Source organism: Equus przewalskii, chromosome 6 (genome assembly GCF_037783145.1).
Source record: "Equus przewalskii isolate Varuska chromosome 6, EquPr2, whole genome shotgun sequence".
Taxonomy (NCBI): Eukaryota; Metazoa; Chordata; class Mammalia; order Perissodactyla; family Equidae; genus Equus; species Equus przewalskii.
The window spans coordinates 51,956,083-51,964,767 of NC_091836.1; the positions used below are offsets into that span (position 1 = coordinate 51,956,083).

At 36.5% G+C, this 8,685-nt stretch overlaps 1 pseudogene; it reads left to right on the forward strand.

The window, feature by feature from the left end:
- Positions 1 to 5,710: 5,710 nt before the first annotated feature.
- On the forward strand, positions 5,711 to 6,647 carry LOC103566563 (olfactory receptor 7G1-like; annotated as a pseudogene).
- Positions 6,648 to 8,685: the final 2,038 nt, after the last annotated feature.

The following is an 8,685-nucleotide window of genomic DNA, read 5'->3' on the forward strand; positions in this document are numbered from 1 at the left end:
GACTATTGACCCTTTTACCTCTTCTTTATCTATCTATCTACCTTTTTTGTTTCTATCCCTTTTTGTCCATTTAAAAAATTTTGACTTAAAATCTATTTTTTATGATGTCAGCTCTCTTTTGGTAACTATTTGCCTGGAGTATATTTCTATCCTTTTATTTTCAATCCATTTATTTTTGTGGATTTTTAGTGAGTCTCTTGTAAACATCATATTCACATCATGTTTCTTTTATCTCTCTTCCAGTTTCTTCCTTTTGATTGGAGCATTTAGTCCACTTACCTTTAAAGTATTTCCTGATAAGGAGATTCTTAATTCTTCCATTTAAAAATTTATGTTCTGTGTGTCTAATAACTTTTTGTTTTGTTGTTCTTCATATCCACCATTACTGCTTTCCTTTCTGTCTAGTTGATTTTTTGTTAGGAACATTCTGGATTTTGTTCTCTTTGCTTGTTTTGAACATATCTGGATAATATGCTCGTGGTTACCATGGGCATTAAATTTAACAATGTAGTTTGTATTAACACCACTTTTCCTTCAATAACATGCAAAACTTCTGCTTTTATGTGGCTCAATCATTTCTTCTTTATGTTGTTGCTGTCACAAATTAAATCTTTGTACATTGTTGCTAGTAGTATAGATTTCAAAATTTTTACACCTATTTAAATCGAGTAGGAAATAAAAGTGGAGCTGTAAACTAAGAATAAAATACAAACTCTTTTATTTGACTACACATTTATCTTTAGCAGAAATATTTTCTCACATGGCATTGAATTATTGTCTAGTGTCTTTTCATTGCAACTTGAAGGGATCCATTAGACATTTTCATAGAGCAGGATTAGTTTTAATGAACTCCTTCAGCTTTGTTTATTTGGAAATGTTTTGTTTCCCCCTCATTTTTGGAAGAAAATTTTTGTCACTTACAAAATTCTTGGTTGACATTTTTTTCTTTTAGCATTTTATATATATCATCCCAGTATCCTCTGACCTTCACTGATAAATGAGAAATTGATTATTAATCTTATTAAACATCTCTTGTCTGTGATGAGTTAATTTTCTTTTAAGTTCTTGTACATGGTGAGCTCCTTTCATGATTCTATCTTTCCCTTTAGCTTTGTCAGTTTGATGATAATCTGTCTTAAGGTTAGCATCTTGGTGTTATCCTCCTTGGAGTTCATGGAGCTTCTTACTTTTGTAAGTTCATTATTTTCACCAAATTATGGAAGTTTTGACCATTATTTTTCAAATATTTTTTTCATCTCTTTCTCCTTCTCTTCTCCTTCTGGGACTCCCACAATGATTACATATATTTTTTCATTTGATGGTGTCCCATTGTCACCTAGGGTCTGCTCACTTTTCTTCATTCTTTTTTCTTTCTGCTTCATAGAATCAATATTTTAATGTGGTAGCTGTGTGTATCAGAGTCTCCCCTAGAGTTTGCTTTTCTTAAAAAAAAAATCTTTAAGGTGGTAGTACTGTATTCATTTAGTGACTTTCCCAAAATATATTCACAAAGACTATAATTCTTGTTGTACATGGTCATTGACATGTATGCTCTTTAGCTTTGTGTAACTTGTACTTTGACAGATTTCCTTGAATGGCAGGAGTGATACAGGATTGGGTGCAGTCTTAGGGTTCTAATGCAATCCTTTTTAATATGTCTTTATGAGGGTGGTTATCCTATGCAAAACTGCTTTCCTTTGACAAGGAGATATTGAGTGTAAGATAAGAGAGGAGTAAAGGAAAGTTGTCAAGATTAGGAGAATTTCTTTCCTCAAGGCTCAAAAAAGCAGGACCATAATTTTGAATCATCTCTGTGGGTGAAGGGGTGAAAACCGTGGAGGTCTCAAGTGAGAATCAAAGGAGTTGCTGGAGAGCTTTCTATACTGGTCATCAGTGGAGGCTGAGGGAGGTTTTTGTTTTCAGCACTACACTAGGAAACAGCTCTGTACCCGGCACTTGAGTTATCCGCTAGTGCAGAGCTTCCTGCACTGATGCCCACAGAACAGCTGAGAGATGAATCACGTGAGACCTATGTTCATACTGAGGTTTCTCTGGCTTACAGAAACAACTACTGACTTTGAACCTCTGGGGAGACTTGTGAGAGATGTGCATTCATTTTCACACTCAGAACTATATTTCAAAGTTTCCAAAATTATGACCTATTTTTATAAAAAATTGAAGGAAACAAATGTTTATATGAGACGAGTGTTTAAAAACTCTGTGAAAAGCATTCTGTGAAATTCTGATGAAATCTGAAATCTTAGCTGTGTGACTTCAGTATAAAAGAATATGGGAGAATGTATCTAGAATTAGGAAGATATCAGATGTTTCCTCAATTTTGCTTTTTAACATATCGTGTACTAAACAGTGCATAAGATCTGTCTGTAGTTCTGAAAGAATAGCCACATAATAAACATACATACCTATCCAAGGGTTAAAAATAGAGCAATGCCATCACCATAGAATCCACTTAAGTGGTCTCCTACTTACACTACCCTCGCTGATTCCAGGGGCAAACACTATCTTAAATTCTGACCTTATTTTCTTTGAAGTGTTTCTTTTGGGTTGAATCATATGAAATTGTCATTTTTGATTATATTTGCACTGCAAAACTGGTAATAGGATTTAAACGTTATTGTCTTATCACTTCAATATATGTTAATGTCCAATTTATAGTCTGTCTCTTTTCAAACTTGTTAAAAATTTAATCAAAAATATATCAAGTTTTCATCTTGATTGTTTTTTATCACTAGTGTACTTTTGAGATTTAATTACGTTATTGGGCATAACAGGCACTATTTCCAATCTTCTGTGTTTTTACATTATGTATGGTGACTTTTCAAAGTAGATATCTTGTCCAATATTGATTCAAGTTTTGTTCTAGTTTTCTGCGCTTGTGAATAAATCTCTTTGAATATTCTCATATATTTGTCTCTTGGTGGAAATACGATGGAATCTTATACTTGCAATGGAATTATTGGGATTAAAGGAGTATGGATATTTCTTTAGATTGTTCCAAAGTGTGATCCTAAGTGATTGAAACTATTACACACATATTAGAAGGTCCTGATGATTTCTACCACCACCAATATTTCAAGGCTACTGATAATCTTGTGGGTTTAAAAACTATTTCATTATTTGGCACACTTCTTATTTTTATGTTATTGAGTATCTTATTATATATTCATTTCCCTGTCTTTTAAATATATGTTTGTGGTATTTCTACTGATTTGATTAACTTTTTCTTGTTAGTTCATATGATTTATTTATATAATTTCAAACTGAAGTCCCCCAAGGTGAGCATAAATGTACATTGAAACTATTGTGAAAAAATTAGAAACTATGGTTATGAAAATCAATAAAGAAGTAACAGATCTGTCTGCAGTGATCAGAGACAAATTTTTCACAGAGAATAAATTAGAGTCTATTGTGCAAATATACACAATGAAAATTAACATTCAGGAAACATTAATGACTCAGAAAAACTTAAAGTTTCCAATTTTTCAATAACAGCATTTTTTTTTTGTTTTTTTTAAATTGAGTTCATAATAGTTTACACCAATGTGAGATTTCAGTTGTACGTTATTTCTTGACTGTGACCACATAAGTGCTCCCCTTCACCCCCTATGCCCACCCCCTACCCTTCTTCCCCTGGTAACCACTAAACTGTTTTCTTTGTCCATGTGTTTGTTTACATTCCATATATGAGCGAAATCATCTGGTGTTTGTCTTTCTCAGACTGTCTTATTTTGCTTAGCATAATTCCCTCCAGGCCCTTCCATGTTATTGTAAATAGGATGAATTTGTCTTTTTTATGGCTGAGTAGTATTCCATTGTATATAAATACCACATATTCTCTATCCAATCATCAGTCGACGGGAACTTGGTTTGTTTCCATGTCTTGGCTATTGTGAATGGTGCTGCAATGAACATAGGGGTGCATACGCTACTTTGGATTATTGATTTTAAATTGTTTGGTAGATACCCAGCAGTGGGATAGCTGGGTCATATGGTAGTTCTACTTTTAGCTTTTTAAGGCATCTCCATTCGGTTTTCCATAGTGGCTGCATCAGTTTGCATTCCCACCATCAGTGTATAAGGGTTCCCATTTCTCCACACCCTCTCCAACATTTGTTAATTTGTAGTCTTAGTGATTATAGTCATTTTAATCGGCATAAGGTGGTATCTTAGTGTAGTTTTGATTTACATTTCCCTGATGATTAGTGATGTTGAACATCTTTTCATGTGTTTATTGGCCATCTGTATAACTTCTTTGGAAAAATGTCTGTTAATGTCCTCTGCCCGTTTTATGATCAGGTTGTTTGCTTTTTTATTGTTCAATTGTGTGAGTTCCTTATATACAATGGAGATTAACCACTTGTCAGATCTATGATTTGCAATATTTTAAATATATTATTTACTTCCACATACATAAACTATATTTTCAAACCTAAAATTGGTATTGGACTTCCCAATGTCATTGATTAGATAGGGACTCTTTGTTCATACCTGCAAAAAGGAGTGGAATCCCATTAGAGAAGAATGGTGTATCCATATTTGCAAAGAATTGGAAATGGAGATGAGCAGGCACAGATGGAGAAAAATGGATGGTGTAAACCTGGTCTCATAGGGTGAGGGAAGTAGCCATTATGAGTTCCTCCCATCTAGAGTCTTGGTCTTTAAGGATTTACACTGTCCTGGGATCCCAATGAGAATAAAATTGCATGGCTAATGAGGAGATTTGGAAATTGAAGCTCTAAAGATACAGAGACTGCAATTTGCCTGTGACTGTCTCATTCAACAGTCCTTCCAATGAAAAGAAGTAGGTCATCTGAGCCTTCTCCCATAGATGATCCCTCTTGCCCAGGAGTTTGGGTTTCACTCAATTCATCTGCCTTCCTGAGGACAGATATCCGAGATGGTACATTCAGTGGAGATGTCAAGCATCATTCCACAGTGATGCCAGCCAGGTAACCTAAGGTCCCTTAGTCAATGTTTGGAAATGAGGGCAGGTTTATCCAAGGGAAGTTGTGAAGAAAGTACATACATCAAATGATTAGAGCTAAGTCACCTATGGTCCTCCTGTCTGTCTGCCATCTTTTTCACACTTTTTCTTGTACCTTACACAATACTCAAGCACCTCTCATTTACTAATCTCATATTCAATTCCTGCTATAACAAGGATCATTTCTTCCAGAGTAGCAATATACCAATTTTAAAACAAGGTAACTCTTTAACTCTGGCATTTACTTGCCATCTCGTGGTGAGAGGGCACGTTTGGTAAAGTTGATCTTACCTTCCCATTCCTGGTTCTTGATATATGTATGTATTATCACTGTGGCCTGCCTCTAAGTTCCCAGGAGATCCAGATAGAATCTTCAAGCTACCTCCCTAGTCTATTTGTTTCTCTTTATACAATTGCCAAAGGTTTCAAATAACCAGAACAACATAGTGTAATTTTTTAAAAATGACCACCTGTTAACCCTTTCTAGAATTAATGATTGTTAGCATTCTGCTATATCAACTTCAAATTTTCTTTTTTTAAAGGAAAAGATTAATATACATACACACATCTTTTCTATTCCCATCTTTCAGTCTCCTTCCCTTCTCAAGATGATTTTTGCCTCTGGCGATGCTCCTCCTACTGGTCTAGAAAACATACATTCAATTGTCTTGTAACTCCACATTTTCCATCAGATTCATCAACAATATGTATCACAGAAATGAAACACATGTTTCACATTTCCGTCTCATGAAAGTGACAGAGGATCCAGAACTGCAGTCCATCTTTTTCAGTCTGTTCTTGTCCATATACCTGGTCACCGTCCTTGGAAATCTGCTCATCATCCTTGCTGTCAGCTCTGACTCCTATCTGCACACCCCCATGTACGTCTTTCTCTCCAATCTGTCTATTGATGACATCTGCTTAAGCACAACTACAATCCCAAAGATGCTGGTGAACATCCAAACACAGAATCAGAGCATCACTTATACAGGCTGCCTGACACAGATCTGCTTTGTCCTGGTGTTTGCAGGTTTGGAAAGTTGCCTTCTTGCAGTAATGGCCTGTGACCACTACTTGGCCATTTTCCACCCCCTGAGGTACACAATCATCATGAACTCTCGCTTCTGTGGACTGCTGATTCTACTCCCTCTGTTTATTATCATTCTGGATGCCCTGCTCCACAGTCTGATGGTGTTGCAACTGTCCTTCTGCACAGACTTGGAAATCCCCCTCTTCTTCTGTGAAGTTGTTCAGCTCATCAAGATTGCATGTTCTGATACCCTCACCAATAACATCCTGATGTATTTTGCAACCAGTGTATTTGGTGGTATTCCTGTGTGTGGAATTATTTTCTCTTATGCTCAAATAGTATCCTCTGTTTTGAGAATATCATCAGTGACTAGAAACTATAAAGCTTTCTCTACCTGTGGTTCTCACCTCTCAGTACTCTTTATTCTATGGGACAGGCTTTGGAGTTAACATTAGTTCTGCTCTCACTAACTCTTCTAGAAACACTGCAGTGGTTTCAATGATGTACACTGTTGTCCCTCAAATGATGAACCCTTTCATCTATAGCCTGAGGAACAGGGACGTGAAGGGAGCCTTGAGAAAACTCATCAGTAGGACATCTTCTCTTTGGTGACTGTGTGACCTGCCTTGAACTAGGGTTTCTAGAATGAGTCAAAGTGACAGAAATATGGGCAAGCCAGAATGTCTGATTCTTGTATCATCAACTTCTTCTAAAATGACTGGATAATACAAAAGGTAAGTGAATTTCAACTTCAGATTGAATCCCAACCTGCTGTTGTGTTTCAAAAATGAGTTCCATTCCCTAAGCTCAGTGTCTTTGGTGGGGTCCTTGGAGGTGAACTGAAGCAAGGTTTATGCTCATATTGTTGAGACATCAGAGGAAAAAATGGGAGATGTTGGATAGGTCCAGAGAAGGATCAAATAAGTCTGTGGTCATAGCAAAGACTTGATTGTGTCTGATCTCATGGCTAGGGCCATGTGAATTATGCCCCAGAGACAAGTCTACTGTGAGACATGGGAAGAGTTGTTCTTTCATACTCCAGTGATTCCTGAGACCTGTCGCTGGTCAACTGTACCTGTGCAGGGCAACATCAGCATCCATTATATTCAGTTTTATCATCTATCAACATGCTATAATGTGATTATTAGAGGTTAGAGATGATTGTCAGGAACTTGATTTTGAATAGTGAGAAAGTCATTGTTTCTTCTTAGAGAAAGTAACCCTGATTCTAATATACCAGGGCAATAAAGAGAGTTATCTCACCTTACAGGGACTTCAGAGGTAGAAAATGTAGAGGAAAATTCATTTACTCCTCCATGGGTGCCTTTTTTTACTGGGACAAGCTCCCTTCATTGGCCCAGATGGCTGCAACAGATGCAGACATCATAGCAAGACATCATGACCAGAGAAGGTAATCTGACTCCTCTTCCTTAGGTCTTTTGATACTTAGTATTGTATAGGGTCATCCAGAATATATACCTTTAAATCCCTTCACTGTGAATAGGATCATATTCCTCTTCTATATCTCCTTCCTGATGTGGAGAAAATGATTACTTTGAGAGTCTTAGATTGACTGCATGAAGTGTTCCTCTTGGTCTCTGGTCCACCTCCACAAGCACTGCAAACACTGAGGACAATGTCTGACACATGTCAAGTACTTAACAAAATTAACTAGTGTCATTGTGTTCTATACTTGCCTATGTTTATACATTTGTATTCCTACTGTTCTCATGGATTTTTAATACATACTTCAGCAAGTAAATTTTTCTTTTATGTTATTTTTCACATTTTCTTTTGCTGCTCTGAGAAATAAAAAAACAAACTGTTTAGGCAGGCGAAGCAAAGGTTGGTAATCTGGCATCTTCTTAGCTTTGAAACTTTCTCATTGGCTGATTTGTAAAAATATATCTGGTGAATTTTCACTTTTCTTCTTAATCATCGATCTTGTTGTGTTTCTTATTTATCTCTGCTGGTGTCCTCATGAAGATCACACTTGAATAAAATTAATTATATCACTGATGTCTTAGAACATTAGCTGCACTCAGGGTTCTCATGCAAAACTTTTTGATGTGTCTTTACGAGGAAATTTATTTTATGGAGAAATACTTTACTGTGAGAAGGAGTTGTTGAGTGCAAAACAAGAGAGGAGAAAGGGCGGTTAGCACAATTAGGTTGATCACATTTCTTGTAATCACAATATTTCAAAGAAGGCTCTCTATGCATGTGGGGCGAAAAGTGAAAGTCTCAAAGGAGAGCAAATGAGATCCTTGTGTTCTGGTCATCATTGGAGGCTGAGGAGGTTGTTTTATTTTTAGTAGCACATCTGGAATACAGCTTTGCCTGGGAATCATGGTACCTCCTAGTGCAGTGCCTCCTGCACTGCTGTTCAGAGGATACCCACAGAGTTGAATCACCTGGGGCTTTTGCACATACGACATGTTTCCAAATCTTACTGAAGAACTACCAACTTTGAATCTCTATGGAAACATGTGAGGGATAAGCCTCTTCAGTAAGCACCCTGTGAGATTCTGATGACCTCTGAAGTCTGAAGTGCGTGAATTCCATATTGAATGAATATGGGAGAATGTATTTAGAATTAAGGATATGATAGACCTTTCTTTTTTTTTTTTTAAAGATTGGCACCTAGGCT